Consider the following 19,182-nt stretch of genomic DNA (forward strand, 5'->3'; position numbering starts at 1 on the left):
TTTAGAATTTTTCTCTCGATATAGCTTGTTTTTTGTGGGACGAGTTGTAGCTTTTCACGGCTTCATTTATTGTACCATATAATGTACTGGAAAACTGGAAAAAATTATTTGTGGGGTACAATGGGAAAAATAGTTTTTTGGGCTTCTGTTCTACGGCGTTTACCTTGCGGTAAAAATGTCACGTTCTCTTTTATTTATCAGGTCACTCCAATTACGGCGATACCAAATATATATATTCTTTTTTTTTTTTTTTTTTTTTTTTTTACTACATACAAGAAAAAAAACAACGAATTGTTAATAATAACGTTTGTTTTCTCGCCATATTCTTTTGATTTAGATTTTTTGGGAGTCATAATCTTTTGATTTTCCGTCGGTGTGAGGGCTTATTTTTTGTGGGGTAAGCTGTAGTCTTTATTGCTGCCAGATGCAAGTTTTTGATTACTTGGAGCTACATGCAAGTTTTTCATCGCTTTTCATTCCATTGGGAGATAAGGTGACCAAAAAACAGAGATTCCGGCATTTACATTTTTTAAAATAATTTTTTTTATTATCTCCTTTTAGCATGCACATTAAATAATGTTATATTGTAAAAGTTTGGACTTGTAGATTGTTTTTGTGGAAAAATGTTTTGTTTTTTAACTTTTAACCCCTTCCCAACATTTGACGTATCCATACACCAAAGTCGGGTAGGGGAAGTATGGAACGGGCTCACGGAGTGAACCCGCTCCATACGATGCCGGTGTCGGCTGTATGTTACAGCCGACACTTCAGAGTAACGAGCGTGATCCCGCTCGTGTAACTCATTAAATGCCGCGGTAAATAGCGACCGCAGCATTTAAATAGTTAGAAAGTGGTGGGCGACCCCCTCTAACAGCTCATCGCGCCACCCACAACGCAATCACGGAGGGGGTTGCTATGGCTGCCTGGGGGCCGCCATCTTTGTGCACCTATTCAGGGCTTAATAGAAGCCTGTCAGAATCACGATATACTGCAATACATTTAGTATTGCAGTATATCGTGCAAGCGATCTAACGATCGCTGGTTGAAGTCCCCTAGAGGGACTAACAAAAAAAATTAGTAAAATAAAGGGTTTTTTTTTTAATGTAAAGTTAAAAAAAAAACCTTTTCCCATTTTTCCCCCTAGAGCATCGTAAAAAATAAATAAATAAACATATTTGGTATCGCCGCGTCCGTGAAAGTCTGAACTATTACAATATATCATTATTTAACCCGCACGGTGAACGCCGTAAATAAAAAAAATTGTAAACGCCAGAATCTCTTTTTTGGTCACCTCATCTCCAACAAAAAAATGAAATAAAAAGTGATCAAAATGTTGCATGTACCCCAAATTAGTATAATTAAAAACTACAGCTTGTCCCACAAAAAATAAGCCCTTGTACCACTTAATCTACGGAAAAATAAAAAGTTATGGCTCTCGGAATTTGGCGACACAAAATACATTTTCTTTTTTACTTGTAAAAGTAGTAAAATATAGAAAAAACTATATATATTTGGTATCGCCATAATCGTATTGAGCCACAGAATAAAGTTAACAAGTTGTTTTAATTGCATAATGGATTCCGTAAAAACGATGTGCAAAAAAAACAATGGCGGAGTCGCTGGTTTTTTTTATTTTCTACCGCACAAATAATTTTTTTCCCGTTTCTTAGTACATTATATGGCACAATAAATGATGTTACGAAAAAATACAATTCGTCCCGCAAAAATCAAGCCCTCATAGTACTATATCGACCGAAAAATAAAAAAAGTTACGGCTTTTGGAAGGTGGGGAGGAAAAACGTAAATGAAAATCTGAGAAAGGGCTGCGGCGGGAAGGGGTTAATATTTCAACGGCTTAGATGCCGCGGTCAATATTGAATTTTATTCTAATATAAATGTTGTTGTTGGACCTACTGAATTGAATCTGGAATATCCTTCTTTTTTTTCACCCTCATCATAAAGTACTCATTTGGGATTGTACTTGATATATTTTGTCATGTATTTCTTCTTTTTTACAAGATCATCAGAAATTGTGGGCTTTCTCTACACTTGTTTGTCTACACACAGAATTGTATCTGTTCTCTCAAGCAAAAATATGGCCAGTACATAATGTTCTGTAGGTAACTGTGGCTGCTCTTGCTAAGAAACCGTACTCCTTTTCTTAACGTGACTATAAAGTATTGTGATAGAACGTATAGATCCGGTGCATAATTAATTACTTGTATTTATTTTCTGCCGGTTGAGTTTTTGGTCTCTGTTTTTTCTTGGTCAGCTTGCATCCCAATTAATTGTACTACCGTTTGATTGGGACTTGGTACATTTCTCTTTAGAAGACCTTTATATTTATAGGGTTATTTAGGACTTTGGTAAACTCTGTATGGATAAAGAATAAATGAGCACAGTGATTGATTTTAGTACATCTGTCACCCCTGCCAAGGATTGGCTTGTAAGGTTCTGCATTCTTCTAAATATGTTTCAGAAGTATTCATAAATAATTTACAAAACCTAGTTTGATTATTCGTTTATTTCTAAGATTGATATTTGGTAAATGTTAAGATGTAACATGTCCTGAACTAAAAATAAATAATCAAAATATACTAGGAGAAACCTATCAACAGATTTACACCAGTTTTCTGGTGTAAAAAAGTCAAACATTTTGACACACGCAACTTTTTCGTTTTCTTTCCAAAATTAATGAAAAAAGGGGCGGGGCCTCCACCAAAATGAAAGATTTATTAAAACTTAAGTTATGGCATAAATCTACACCTCCTCTCTGTCGCACGGATAGCCAAAGATGCGGCAAATATATAAAGAGGTGTTTAAGACCAAGTCTGTAACAGAAGACCATTCAAGTTTATTTCCACAACTTAAAGTGTCAGTCCAGTTATACTCTCCTGCCTGAACTAACATCAGCCTTGGAGAGAAGCTCCCGTAAGCTGGGCGGTGCTGTTGCCAAATTGCACCCATGCATGATACCCTCCAGGCATCGTACGGTTGCGACGCAAACAGTATTGCCCAGCGTTCAGGAGCGTCTCTCCACGCCCTATGTTAGTTTGGCCAGGAGAATATAACTGGACTGACACTTTAAGCTATGGCCTGCCTCTTAAGTTGGTCTCTTTAGGGTCGTAGCTAGGAGGACTGGCAGGGCATTAGCCCGGGTACAAGGTGCTACTGGGAGTACCAACAAGCCAATCTGGCTTGGCTTTTTAGATAGCTTTTGTAGCTATTTAGATACAGGGCTGGGGCAGCTAGCTAAATCTGTTCCCCAGGTGAAGGAAAGCCTACCTATGACTATTGTTCCCTGGTCAAAATGATGGAGACTAAAAGACAAACGGGTATTTTTCCTTTTAAATATATAGGCCAAAAATCCAGTGATTTTCTATTTCTCGATTACGGCTGGTACAGGTTTGTGTCGTGGGCAGATACACGTCTATGGAGTGCAGTCCACCAGCATTGACAGAATCCTTGATTTATAGCTTTTACATGCATGTTTTCTTTGAGTTTCCAACCCATTTCACAAGGGATAATAATAGAGGTATACACACACCTGGTCTAGGAAAATATTTTGTAGTATATTTGAAAGCAGCAGATTAGTGACGGAGCTTGGACTTGGGGACAAGACTTGTGATTTTCATTCCAGTGCTTCCATATACTCATCCTCTTGCATTTCTGCTCCTAGTTCGCATATAATGTACTTACAGCTGGAGGTTCCAGGCAGTTCTGAGCATCTTCTCATAGGGACTTTATAAATGTGATGGACAGAGGAGTTTATATCCCTAAAATTGTGCCGATTTAGGTTTGTGCGGTAATAACAGGAGGGGTGAAGGATTTTGATTTGCGGGGAACTTTAACACTGAAATTAATCTGTGTTTTTTGGCTTTATGGTTTGTATCAGAAGAATTCAGCATGTAGATTTAGGTACTTTAAGATGATCTTGATATTACTTTAGTAAATCCTAATGGAACTGCAGCGGGAATTTTATTTCTTTCTTTAAAAAAAAGTTAACCTGAGTTAGATTGCTTTTGTTTTTTTTCGACCACGTTATTATAGTGTGTCAATATACACAATGTCCGGAGAATATCATTGCTGCTGTGGACGTTGAATTTCTGGCATCTTATTTAGCTCAATGTTAAACAATGTCTGGCTCTGTTCCTTGTGAGATTAGTTTTGCCAGTCAATTTGTAGGAGTTTTTTCCCCCCACACTATTATTGACAGTCATGGCTGTGTGAAAAATATTCTGGCTGATAGATTTTTATGCCTCTTTAATGAAATGCAAACCTCTTCTACAGTTTTATAGCCACATAAACTGGGAGCTGCAAGGCAAGGAAAATGTCAGAACTGATGAATATATTACTTCCAATGTTCTGTATGCACTGTACATGGAATATATATTTATATATACTCGCTGGAAGCTTTCATGTGTCACTTAATCTAGACAAATGTAATAGGCAAACCTCTAACCTGTACCCTGAAACTAACAGTGTATGTTGTACTTGTAGTGTTGCAGAGCTGATTGTTACTGGTTTTAATTAACAAAATAATGCCATATGTCTTAGTGGTATATGGAGTCCAATGGTCCTATATGATTGTAGGTGTATAATTAAAGTACTTATTCAGGGACTATAAGCCCAAACCCCCCCCCCACCTAAAAAAAAAACACGAATATGTGAAATCCGCACTGCACGTTGCTCAATCTACTCTGCCAGCACAAAATCATATTTTTGCATTACTTTCCACACTCCTGTGTGACGCTATTGCTGCTCCGAAACTTATGTTTTATGGATGGGACTTGCAGTTTCTGCGCGCTCGGAGTACTACACGTCCCATCATACCCGTCTTTCCCCTCATCTCCTGTATGCACGCCCACCCTCCGCTCTGCACATGTTCATGTTTACAGCTGTCAACATTCATGGCGCTCTGTGAGATGTGCTTTGTTACAATGCGCAGGCAAACAAGACAGCACCGGAAAGAAGAAGCTGGCTTACTTCTTCAAGATCGTCTCAGAGCCATCCCCCTTGGAGTCAAATTCTTTGATGATGCGCCGACATGGGGAAGGGAAGAGCTTCTCAATTATGTGGAATTGTGTCAGTGCGTCATCAAAGTGGAAACAAAGTACTGAACGTCCAGGACCATGTGACTGTGTTTTCATACTAGGGATCGGCGCACATCAATATTATTAAGTATATTAGTAAGTCACCTAATTTTATGTTGCTACATGATTGCCGTAACATTTTATGGCACTGAATAACCCTTTGAAATTTTTTTTATACCTTTGAAGAAAGGAACAATTACAATATAAAATAGGTTTGATCAATCAAGTTATTAACAAGCAAAACTGCAACCTACAAGCAAGTTTAATGTGCATTGTATGTTGTGGTATTACAATTACCCTTCACTGGAAATAAGGGGCCCAGCCCAAACCCTGAAAAGCCACCCAGAATATTATCCCTCTTCCACCAAATTTTAACAGTAGGCATTATGCATAACGGTATATAGCTTTCTCCTGGCATTAGTAAAACGTAGATTCGTCCATCAGACTGCCAGATAGTGAAACATAATTCATCACTCCAGAAAACATGTTTTAAACTGCTCCAGAGTCCTGTGCCGGCAAGCTTTACGCCACTTCAGCCGGCGCTTGACATTGTGCCTGGTGATCTTAGGCTTGTGGGCATCTGCTCTACCATGGAAACCCATTTCATGATGGTCCAGATGCACTTTGTGCTGATGACACTTCCAGAGGCAGTTAGGAACTCTGTAGTAAGTAATGCAACAGAGGATAGGCGATTTTAACACAATACGCTCTTCAGTGCTCGGTGCCCCACTCTGTGAGTTTGTGTGGTCTACGGCTTCATGGCTAAGCCGTTGTTACTCCCATATACTTCCACTTAACAATAATAGCATTTCCAGTTGACCAGGGCAGATATAGCAGATCAGAAGTTTCATGAACAGACTTGTGGGAAAGGTGTCATCCTATGACTGTGCTGCATGCTTCTCAGTACAAGCTTTTCAGTGCAACCCATACTAGTGTACTTGTCTATGAAGATTGCATGGCTGTGTGCTTGATTGTATGTACCTCTTTGCAATGGGTGTGTCAGAATCACCTTCATTAATTAGGGGTGTCTAAATACTTTTTGAAATGTATACACACACACATACAGGCATATAAATGTGCATATATATTGTATATACACACAGTCACATATACACACACTTGTAGGGACATATATTCATAAATACTGGAACATATAAACACACACATATACAGTATACACATGCACCTATACACATACACACAGGCACATAAAGTATATAAACATATGGACAGCCACATATATATATACACACACAAGTTCAGGCATTATATTAACCCTTTAGAGACCCATACAATTTTAGTTTTTCCATCGTCACATTGCAAGAGCCATAACTTTTTTTTATTTTTTTGTTGACATAGCCGTATGGGGGCTTGTTTTGTGTGGGACGAGTTGACGTTATTAATTGTACCATATAATGTACAAGGAAGTTAAAAAAAAAAGCCTTCATTGGTGGAATGGGGAAAAAAAAAACAGCGATTCCACCGTTGTTCTTTGGGTCTTGTTTTTACAATGTTCACCGTGCTGTAAAAGCAACATGTTAACGTTCTTCTGCAGGTCAGTACGATTACAGCGATACTAAATTGATATAGTTTTTTTTTATGATGTACTACTTCTACAAAGATAAAACTTTTGTTAAATTAGTTTTGTGTCACCATGTTCTAACTTTTTTATTTTTCAGTCAATGAAGTGATGTGGCTGTGACCAAAAACAGCAGTGCTTGCATTGTGAATATATTTCCCCTATGATGTTCACCCGGCGGGTTAGATAGTGTAATATTTAACTAGATCAGGCTTTTACGGACGTGGTGATTCCAATTATGTTTATTTGTTTTATTGCTTACATAATTTTGGGAAAGGAGGGGGTCTTGGAACTTTTAGTTATTTAAAACTTTCAGTTATTTAAGACTGTTATTTCAAAATTTCTTATGTAAGCAGTTTTTGCGTCATGACTGAAGTGCTTGATTGTGATGTTTAGATCCACATTACTTTATTATACTATTATGAATATATTTATTTTGCTTTCGGTTTGATGTGTTAAATATTTAAGGATAACCAGCCTCCTTTTTTTTTTTAACACGGTTTCTTATTTTTTTTACATAATTACTTAAAGAGGACCTGTCATCTGCCCCAAAAACTGCAGTTGACGTCACGGTTATATTGCAAGCGCCTCACAGATTCTGATGCTTTTTAGTCTTTTCTTCCAGCCCCCACCGTTCCTGAGATATTGGGGCAGTTAGTTCTGGTGTCCGATATGCAAATGAGGCCTTTGACTGTCAAGTGGGCAGTTACCCCTTATCAAGTGACAGGTGTTTCCCGCCCACTTGACAGTCAAAGGCCTTATTTGCGTATCGGGCTCCAAAATTAACGGCACTGATATCTCAGCAACGGTTGGGGCTAGAATAAAAAAAATAAAAGCGGCAGAATCTGTGAAGCACCTGCAATCTAACTGAGATGTCAGCTGCAGTTTTTTAGGCAGGTGACAGGATCTCTTTAAATACAGATGGTATTTAATCTTCCTATTCATTGGTCAGGCACACTTTACGTATTCTTAGTTGCTGTGTATTGGCAGGGGTAAATAGCAGATCCTTGTATTATTTATGGAAAGACTTATAGGTGTAATGTTCCAATGTTCCCTAGACAGACCCAGTCTCTTTCACATTTCATTCGAAAAATGTTTTATTTATTGAGTTATCGGAGCACTAACTACGTAGGAATAGACTAGTCAAGCTGTATCTCGTTTGCTACCAAAAAGAAAGGAAAGGATGGGTTTTAAGGCCTTAGGCCCCATGCACACGGCCGTGCCCGTAATCACGGGCCGCGATTGTGAGCAAGGGCGGCCGCGGACACCTGCCAACGTTTTCGGCTTGTGCTCCCATACAAAGTTAGGGAGTGCGGCCCGTAAAAAGCAAAAGATAGGACATGTCCTACCTTTTGCGGTACACTTCTATGGCCTGGACACCTTCCTGTATATAAACGGGAAGGTGTCCATGGACAATAGAAGTGAATGGGTTTCGTAATTGCGGACCGAAATTACGGACGATTTTTACGGTCGTGTGCATGGGGCCTTACAAAACTTTGCCACATGGATCGGAAATTTCAAAGCACCATCTAATAAATGTGTTAAAACCTTGATTGGGTATCAATACAATGAAAATATGTGATATAAATTATGTACACAGTCTAAAACCACCACTATCAAAAGAGGATGAGTTGTACATACCCTATATATATATATATATATATATATATATATATATATATATATATATATATATATATATTATATTAGGAGTGGTACAGAAGGAAATTTGGCCACAATTTCTTTGCTGCCAGACTTTTTTTTAGGTAATTCCATGTAAATCTCAGGATAATGTAGATTAGTTGTATAGTAGTAGTAAAGTAGCAGCTTTACTTGCTTTATTGTAGCAGTTCTTCAGTAAACTATTATTACATTGACTTAGAAACCTATTCCAGTCATTGAAACTTTCCCTGTCTCCAGAAATAAAACGAACAAACGTTGCAAAAAAGTTGGATTTCATACAGCTACACACATGTGACATCTCCAAATAATGGTTTATTCACAGCATTAATAACCCTTTTAGAGAAAATTGTCCTGTGTTCAGATTTAGACATTTTAAGTGATTTGTTTCTGTGGAACTGAGAATGGATGAACAATCTGTACCAGCTATTCGCTTGAAAGCTGGTAATAGTCTGTAATGACTTTTTATACCAGTGTTTCACCTTATGATTTTTATTCTGCTAAAACTGTAAAGCCCATAAACCATGGTTACAAGGAAAGGCTTTTATGCTGCACTCATTCTGTCCATTTGTTTTGGATCGCTGTCTAACACCGGCTGTCGGATCTTTGGCTTATTATAGTGTGTGTGTGTATATATATATATATATGTATGTATGTATGTATGTATGTATGTATGTATGTATGTATGTATGTATGTGTATATATTCACACACACCTGCAAATTACAAGTTCTGTTGCCTTTCTTTTTTTTTTTTTTTTTATTCTGTCTTTATTTATTTATCATAGGTGCATGACAGAGACATTTGTTACATATGAGCACAAAGGAAAGTCGTACATACATACATACATAGAAAATTCAAAGAGAGAGAGAGTGAACCGTAAAGGGGAAGGGAAGAGGAAGGAGGGTATAGGGGAGGCTTATCCTCCGCATCCACCCCATAAGCAGACGTCTCTTAGGAGGAATACGCAAATTCAGTTACACACTATTAGGACAGCAGAGCGATGTACTCCGAAGAATTCTCAAAGCTTAACCAGGTTGACCATACGCGCATAAACTTATCATGAGTGTCCCGCAAGGAAGCCGTAAGCTCCTCCACATTTTTCACTTCCTGGATCTTCTGAAACCAAAGGCGCACCGTGAGGGGCTCGACCTGTTTCCACATAGCCGGAATGCAAGCATGTGCCATGTTGATCAGATGTCGTACTATTGACTTCTTGTATGTGGGGATTGGGATGTCACACAGATGAAGCAGGAAGAAGCCCGGGGATCTGGGCAACGTATAATCAGTAAACCTAGAAGCTACACTCCAAACCGTATCCCAGAAAGTTGTTAGTCGCCGACAATCCCAAAAGATACGTAAAAGATCACCTACCCCCACCCCGCAACTCCAACACATAGGGGACACCTCAGGGTAAAATTTGTGAAATCTGGAAGGGACCCTGTACCATCTCGTCAGAATCTTATATCCCGCTTCCTGAATTCTACTTGATATTGAAGACTGATGAGTCATGGTATACAATCGAGTACGCACATCCGCTGTAATACTTATGTCAAGGTCCGTCACCCATTTATGCAAGTAGGATGGATGTGAGTCTGCCGTTGGGGAGTTTATGAAACTAGATGTTACCGAAAGGGTGTGACTGACAGGGCCCGACATTGTGCATAACGTTTCAAATGCTGGAAGTTCACGTGAAAATTCGGATGCAGGGGTGAGAGTTAATAGAAAGTGTTGTATTTGGGAGGCCTGCCAGAGCTGGAGGTGGCCCGTATCCGCACTGTCTGTTAATTGAGATGCCGTCTTCCAATTGTCATTACTGATATAATGGCGGGCCTGGGTCTCCCTAGCTAGACGTTTGTGAGAGAATGGTCCAGGTTCACAACTGGCTGAAAAGAGGGATTGTCTTATACTGGGTATAGTGGTGACGGGGAGATACGGAAATGTTTAAATGCAAGCGTCGCAACCGGCAGGGTGGGACCGATAAAAGCGTGAGATCTCGCCGATGGTGGGATCTGATCCAACAACCATGTGGCCGCCGAAAGAGGGAGGGATAGAAAGGATTGTTTCAACTTGACCCATGATTTGGAATTGCCATGCCTACACCAATCTATGATGGGCGTCAAGTGTGCCGCCTGGTAGTATTGATGAATATCAGGCAAGCCCAAACCACCATCAAACCTCGGGTGAGTCAGAGTCGTTTGTGCAACGCGTGATGGTTTGTTCGACCAGGTAACTTAAGCATTAAGGAAGAGAGGGAGGTAAAGCAAAGACGCGGTATGTAGATAGGGAGTGCCTGAAAGAAGTACAACAGCCGTGGCAACACATTCATCTTGAATATGGCGCAACGACCAAACCAAGTGAAGGTCCCTTTAGACCATATTTCAAGATCTCCCTTAAGTGTTCGTAATATATGGGGATAGTTACATGCATAAAGATGTGAGGGCCGATTCGCGAGCCAAATGCCTAGATATTTAATGGAACTAGCCGCCCACTTGAAAGGGAAGGAATCCGTCAAGGCTGCCACTAATTGGGGCGAGAGGGAGACCTTGAGAGCTTCTGACTTTTGGAGGTTTATTTTAAAATTGGACAGCGCTGCAAACGACCGAAATTCAGCCATCAGGTTCGGCACCGAGATGTGGGGCCGTGAAGGGAAAAAGAGTAAGTCATCCGCGTATGCTGCGACTTTGTGAGTCGTATCCCCAACCTGGACACCCGCAACATCTGGGTTAGCTCGGACATGACATAAGAAGGGTTCCAAACAGAGCGTGAAAATCAAAGGAGAGGGCGGGCAGCCCTGGCGGGTTCCGTTAGAAAGGGGGAAGGATGAAGAGAGGTGACCGTTGACCTTCAACGATGCCGAAGGGGAGGAGTATAGACTCAAATTCCAACTGAGCATACCCTGGCCCAGACCTATATAAGATGAAGTCTCCTGCAGAACTGACCAATTAATCTGGTCAATCGCTTTCTCGGCATTGGTGGAGAGCAAAAACGCTGCAACCGAAGAGGCAGTAATGTGCTGAAGGAGATTAATGGCTCGAATGCTATTATCCCTGGACTCTCTCGAAGGCAGAAAGCCTGTCTGGTCCCCATGAACTATTTTAGATAAAAATGGCGTGATTCATGTAGCTAATATCTTTGAGAAAAGTTTTAAGTCTAAATTTAGAAGGGAAATGGAGTGGTAACTACTGCATTGGGAGGGGTCCTTATCTTCCTTTACGGTTATGTGGGCTCTTAATATGTCTATAGGCAGTGATCTACCTTCTGGAATGGAATTAAATTCCGCCAAAAAAGGACTAGTGAGGCGGAGAGTAAGTTTTTTTTTTTTTTATATAATAGGCCAGCGAACGACCATCAGGGCCTGGGAGTTTCAAGAAATTCATCTGATGTAATCGGGGCGTCTAGTGTTGTCACCGCCTCCTGTGGAATCTGGCCTTATCCCGAGGATTGAATGTATGATCTGATGTCACGTCATGTCTAGTATTGGGGAGAGGAATGCCCTCCGTATCCCATAGGTTGTACAACTTTAAATAGTAGGAACGAAAGGTTTCTGCAATTTGTCCCGGCTAGTGTTCCTTCCTGCCCTCTGGTGTGGTAATGTAAGGGACATACGTGCGCGTCCTCTGCACTCGTTAAGCCCGTGGTAACGCGCGACTCGGCTTGTTGCCAAATTCATAGTAGTGTCTGGCATTTAGTGAGGGAGGCTTTGGCAGCTGAGAGTGTCAGAGTACGTAATTTATCCCGCAACCTTATTAGTTCCGCTCTCGAGCCCGGGTCTAATAGCCTTTTGTGTGTGAGTTCCAGGGCGTGTATTTTCCCCACTACTGTAGTTCTGTAAATACTGCAGCGCGTTCCTTTTTGAGTCTGAAGCCAGTCCGTATGAGAACTCATCTCATAACGCATTTATGTGCTTCCCAGACTGAAAGAGGATTAGAGTCTGCCGTAGCGTTGGTTTCCAAGTAGAAGCGGAGTTCAGACGTCACTTCCTCCAAGACCGCTGGATCTTGAAGCAATGTGTTGTTCAGATGCTACTGCCACGGAGTCTAGTGTAAGGAGGGGAGGGCCAGGGTTATCATGGCATGGTCCGAAAACGATATACAATCTATAGAGGTCGAGAAAAGAAGTGTTAGCTAGGAATGCCGAAGCAGAAAGCAGTCTATACGTGAGTACATATTGTGCGGGTGGGAAAAAAATATATAGTTCCTATCATTTGAGTGGAGTGCGCGCCAGGGATCTACTAATTGATGGGAGTGGAGCGAACGCTGTAGGCGACGAGTGAAAGGTCTAGAGACGGCGGGCTGGTCCGATGTGGTGTCTAGTTTGGGGTCTAAGAGCATTTTAAAGTCTCCTCCCATGACCAACGTCCCCTAGTACATTAAGGGCCTCTTCCAGTATTGTCAGTTGACCCGAGTTTGGGCGGTATATGTTAGCAAAAGCCATGGTGCAGTCTGCAATCTTACCTTTTACGAATGAAGTATCTTCTTGTGTCATCTGTGCGACACCCCAAACACTTCCAAGGTACAGAGTTCGCCACAAGGATGGATACGCCTTTGGTTTTAGAGTCCGGAGAGGAACTGTGATATACATCTGGGAATCTTGAGTTGCGTAGTGACGGAAGCTGGTCCGAGCGAAAATGTGTCTCCTGTAGTACGACTACTTGAGCCCTTTTTTTTCCAAAAATGACGTAGCCGGGATGATCTCTTTTCCGGTATATTCAGACCCTGTGCATTTAGAAAGATAATAGTTAAATTAGACATGATGCAGCTGGTGTTATGACCCTGAGGATAAGAAGAGGAGAGCGGGGGGGGGGGAATGGATCAGACTAGAGGACAAAAGGCGAAAGGTACAGGGAGGTGGAAAGCTCTAAGGGACTACTGTGATTTGCACAACCCAAAAACAGGAAGAGTAAAGCCACAGGTCAATAAATGGAGTTGTAGAAAGGCACAGCAACATAAGATGTCCGGAGCACGCGGACGACACAATGTATAAATCATATTAGGCAATAACATATTGACAGTCAATAACCAGAGACCGTCATATAACCCAAGGGGAGAGAGAACACACACCCCCTCCCTTATGCAGTAACATAAAGAACATGGCCCCCGTCTCCCACGAGTCCAACAGTCTCATCAGTTCTCAAAGACCCTGTGATGGGGGGAAAGCCATTTTAGTGGACATTACAAAGGGTCATTCGGTGAAACCGACTTCCAGGGCTATAACAACGAACACTTTCAACTTTCAACTCTGCCTACGGAAACCGAATGGTCGGTGGGAAAAAAGGCCAGTCAGTCCCATCAAACATCATTCCCACTTCGAGGACTATGAGCCGGGTGCATGGATCCTTCATCACGCAGCTCTGGCCGTCGCGAACGTGCCCCCAATTCTCTTCTGGGTGGTAGTGGAGGGGGAGGTAGGGTCCAATCCGGGACCCTCTCGGATTCCAGGAATCCGAAGGCCTCCAGGAGATCTAACGGAGTTTTAACGGCAAAGGTTTGGCCAGCCTTCCGTAGGATGATAAGAAAAGTGTAACCCCAGCGATATGAGGCACCCGCCCGTTTGGTGGCTTCCAATAGATTTTTAACAATACGCCTCATATAGAGCGTTAGGCGAGACACATCTGTCAGAATCAGGATGTCAGCCCCATAGTAGGGAACCGAGCCGCGGTCCCATGCATTACGCAAAATGTCCTCCTTTTGCCTGTAGAAATGGACTCTACATATCACATCTCTGTGGCGGTCTAGATCCCTGACTTTGGGGCCCGCCGTACGGTGCACCCTGTCCAGTTCCAAAGGTGTCCCAGGTGCACGGTTCAACAGTTTATTAAAGATGGTGGACACCACCTCTTGCAGCTCCTCTGGGGGCACTGATTAAGTGATCCCCCGTAACTTAAGATTGTTGCAACTGTCTCTGTATTCGATATCCACATGAAACGCAAAGTCTTTCACGCACATGGCCTGATTACTCACGGTTGTGGAGAGCGTTGTCACATCTGAGGCTAAGGACCGGTGGTTGTTCTCTAGTCGGGTAACTCGTTCATCCAGCGAGCGAACAGACTGGGAGACCTCCAGCAATGCTTTGGCCTGTTTCTCCACCAACTGTGACATTTGCGCTGCTATGTCGGCCCGCGTGGGGAGAGCTCTCCCCATCTCCCAGAGTTCAGTGAGGGTACGGTCCATCTGTGTGCCAAGCTCCGGTTGCCCCATGGAGGACACAGCAGACGAGGGTGAGACCGGCTGAAGAGCTGCCGGAAAGTCCTGCGACAGCTCCGTCGGGACGCACGTGGCCAGAGCAGTGGAGGACGCCATGACACCTGCAGGCGAGCGGCCGTCTGACTTCTGCTGAGATGGCGCTGGCTGCAGGAAACTAACCAGGGATGGTTCACGGGAGGCTCTGGGTGTGCCAGGCTTGGATTTGCCTCTTGGCATGACTCCTCGGGCAGGTAAGAGGTGGGTTATCGCCTTGATTTTCTGATGTGTCCGGAGCTCTGAGTTAATTCTGCCTCACGCCGCCATGCCCAAGCCACGCCCCCCTGTTTCCTTTCTAAGTTCAAAGACGTTAACTTAAGTACAAATTTAAGCAACTTTCAAAATACTTATTAGAAAATTATTTTTGCTTTTTGACATACAGCTGCTTTGTATCCTGTATACAGAAAAGCTGCATCGTGCTCCAAGACCAGAATCTATCCGGTCTGCTGGACTGACTGGTCCAGTGAAAGCGGGTTCTGCGTGTTATAAACTTAAATATGATCAATATCCGCTTGATCCACGCGCATGACCCGCTTACACTGAATCAGTCACTCCCGCGGACCTGACAGATACAGGTTTCAGTGCTACATACAGCTTCTCTGTTTTATAGTATACAAAGCAGCTGTATCTCAAAAAGTAAAAATAATATTTAATAAAAAATATTTTGAAAGTTGCACCAATCACAAATTTTTGTTGAAAAAAGAAACAAAAAATGATTTCAAAGGTTTACATAGCCTTTAGATAGACCACACTTTGAACACATGGTAATATTTTGGGCCCTTGTGTATATGGATGAGAAGATTTTTCAGAGTAGAGTCATGCAAAGATATAATGTACAAGAGCATCTAAAACCTCACATAGTACTAGAAAATGCATGTTGTGGGTGAGGTGCTAGTGGTTGATCTGAGCTCACTGTGCTTAAAGGTGCATGACATATACAAACCGTCTAATCCAATTTTAACAGTGTAGTTTAGAGTATATATGGGGAGTTCACACAGAGTTGTTTAACAAGTTTTTTGATGCAGAAACCGCGATGAAATACGCACCAAAAAACGGCTGAAAATGCCCCCCATTGCTTTCAATGGGAGGCGGAGGCGTTTTTTCCCCGCAAGCGGAAAAAATGTCTCGCGGTAAAAAGAAGGGACATGCTCTATCTTCGGGAGTTAATGCCTCTGACCTCCCATTGACATCAATGGGAGGCAGAGAAAGCGTACTTCGCTGCGTTTTTTGCCCGCGGCGCTCAATGGCCGTGGGTGAAAAACGCAGTGAAAATCGGCGTGCAGGCAGAGCAAAATCTGCCTCAAAATTCCAAACAGAATTTTGAGGTAGATTTTCCGCCTGCAAAAAACTGCATGAACCCAGCCTAAGAGTGCCAGTATACATGCAGGTTTTGTTTTAGATTTTTTTCTATTTAGTTTCTTAAGCCAAATTTAGATGTGCATCATGAAGGGAGAGAAAGTATAAGGCTGGGTTCACACGGTGCAGTAAAAATGCGCCCAGCCCAAAGGACAGTTACTTCTACTCCTCTTATTTGAATTCACTCTTGTTTTTGGCTTCAAAAACTGAATAAAAGAACCTGAACAAAACCTGCTCTATGCTACCACCCTTATACTCTGAAACACACTGTTGACATTGGGCTGTGTTTCATGCACCCTGAGCTCAGATCAACCACTAGCACTGCATTTTCTACAGCAATTGACAGTGCAATACAAGTGGATGGGGTTCTCCAAACCATATCTACATGTCCTGGACAAATTCTACACTGAAAACAGAGCATGCTGAAGATTTTCAAATACACAGTCTGTTGCAAAGGTTGTGGTTAAGGTGCCGTTAAAACCGCATTAAAAAAAAAACGCACCTGAAAACTGCATGCGTTTTTACAGCGATTTGGTGCACTTTAACTGCACTTCAACCGCAATGTCTGCATGGACCCTTAAAGAGACTTGGTTTGTATTTAAAGAGTTCAACACTAGATTAACATCGTTCAGCCCCAACATTAAAACCACTGGCCATTCTTAAAGTTGATGTTTTGGAAGCAGAAAAAATGGGCAAGCGTAAGGATCTGAGCGACTTTGACAAGGGCCAACTAGACGACTGGGTCAGATAATCTCTAAAATGGCAGGTCTTAACCATGCAGTGATTAGTGCCTACCAAAAGTGTTTCAAGGAAGAACAGCCAGTGAATTGGCGACATGATCATAGGCGCCAAAGGCCCATTGTTGCGAGTGTGGAGCAAAGGTTAACCTTTCTGGTCCAATCCCATAAAAGAGCAACTGTAGCACAATTGCTGAAAATCCGGACATCTAAAAAAAATTACAGCAGGTTAGAGGATGGTATAAAATAATAAACTAGCCGATACTACACCTCTTAAGATGTGCCCGCGCTCCAGCGCTGCTCCCGTCCTGAAAGCTCCTGTATGGCAATGGTATTCCTTAATGACCGTGGCCTCTTTCAGCTGAATGATGAGCCCTGCAACACTTCAAAAATTGTTCAGAAATAGTTTGAGGAACATGACAAAGCATTAAGGGTATGTGCGCACACAAAATAAAAAACATCTCAAAATACGGAGCTATTTTGCAGGGGAAACCGCTCCTGATTTTCAGACGTTTTTTAATCAGACGCGTTTGTCACAGCATTTTTAACGGCCGTTTTTGGAGCTGTTTTTCTATAGAGTCTATGAAAAATAGCTCCAAAAACGGCTGAAGAAGTGACATGCACTTTTTCGCGGCCGTTTTGAAAAACGGCTACATAAAAAAAGCCCCGTCTTAACAGAACGCTGTTTTTCCCATTGAAATCAATGGGCAGATGTTTGGAGGCGTTCTGCTTCCTATTTTTCAGCCGTTTTTTGGTTACTTTTACAGCCCAAAAAACTTCTGAAAACACTCCGTGTGAACATACCCTTAACATGTTGACTTGGCCTCCAAATTCCGTATGTCTCAATCTGATTGAGCATCTGTGGGATGTGCTAGAAAAACAAGTCCGATCCATGGAGGCCTTACCTCACGACTTACAGGACTTAAGAAATCTGCTACTAATGTCTTGTGCCAGGTACCACAGGACACCTTTAACTGGTTGCCGACACAGGACGAGTATGCTAGTCCTGAGCGGCGAGCACTTCGCGCATTAGGACGAGCATACTCGTCCTGTGTGACAGCCGTCCCTGCGCGCGCGATTGAGAGCGGGGCAACGGCTGTAATACACAGCCACGGCCCCGCTCTGACAGCGGAGAAGAGAGAAACATCTTCTCTCCGACGTTAACCCTTTGAACGCCGCGATGAAAGCTGATCGCGGCGTTCAAAGAGGGGGGACTGCACATTGATCGCGTCACAAAATATAACTGTGACGCGATCAAAGCCCATAACTCGTATGGCCAGACAGCCCAGGGTCCATTGAAGGACCCCAGGGCTGTGTTAACATATTTCCTGTTGTTAGGGCATACTGAGGTATGCCCTAACAACTAACTGTGTACAATCAGTACACAGGCTAATGTACTGGCATATAGATCTATGCCAGTACATTACAGTTACAAAATCAAAATGATAAATCCCTTTATGGGATTTAAAAAAAAAAAGTTCAATGAATGTAAAATAAAAATAATGATAAATAAATAAATAAAAAGTAAAAAAATACACCGAAACACACATTTTTTTTATAATACATAAACTTTTTAAAATATAAGTCCCAAAACATGAAATAATATAGACATATTTGGTATCGCCACGACCGTAACAACCTGTACAACAAATGTATAACATTATTTATGATGATTGGTGTATGGTGTAAAAAAAAAAATATTAAAACTGCAGCGGAACTGCTTTTTTTTCTGCATTTTCGCCAAAATAAAAATGTATAGAAATTAAACGATAATGTATTTGTACCAAAAAATGGTACCTACATAAAGTACAACTCTTCCCGCAAAAAACAAAGTCTCATACAACTACGTCGTACAAAAAATAAAAGAGTTATGAGCGTCGGGATGCAAAGTGGGGAAATGTAAAAAAATTGCTCTGTCCTCAAGGCCAAAATTGGCCGTGTCCTTAAGGGGTTAAGAGGTCTTATGTCAATGCCTCGAGGGGCCGTGGTGGTTTTGGCATCACGAGCGGGATATACACAATGTATTTTAATGTTATGGCTGATTGGCATAGGTCAGTATTTGTGTGACTGATTTATGTGTTTGTATTTATTTTTGTAAAAACCTTTTTTGGATTGGTCCTTGTTGGAGCATTAACCCTTTCAATGCCAAGAACATATGTAATACGTCCTGACTAAACGCTTGCCACGGCTAGAGTATAGGGACTAACCAGCTTAGATCTTATCGTATTAAAGCACAGAATCTTCACTTTCAATCCAGGCTCAATTTTTGAGGCACAATATTTGGGGCACATTACTCGTTTGCAGTCGGGTAGTGGCATTGAATGTTTTATTTGCTGGTTAAGTGTCACTGTAAGGGAGGGGGTAGCTGCAAGGGATTCCACGTAGAAAGAGCACAGCATATTACTGTCATTTGCCCCTGTATAGCCTACAGCTAGGGTCAGCAACCTGCGGCACCATGACCACAGCTGGCACGTCGGGCATGGTTTGCTGGCACAA

General features: G+C 42.0%; 1 protein-coding gene across 2 annotated transcripts in view; it reads left to right on the top strand.

Moving 5' to 3' along the window:
• The window catches only part of TDRD3 (tudor domain containing 3), a 274,537-nt gene that overhangs the window by 207,783 nt on the left and 47,572 nt on the right, over window positions 1-19,182 (top strand). The gene's annotated exons all lie outside the window — the stretch shown is intronic.

The sequence above is a fragment of the Rhinoderma darwinii genome, chromosome 2 (genome assembly GCF_050947455.1).
Source record: "Rhinoderma darwinii isolate aRhiDar2 chromosome 2, aRhiDar2.hap1, whole genome shotgun sequence".
Classification (NCBI taxonomy): domain Eukaryota; kingdom Metazoa; phylum Chordata; class Amphibia; order Anura; family Rhinodermatidae; genus Rhinoderma; species Rhinoderma darwinii.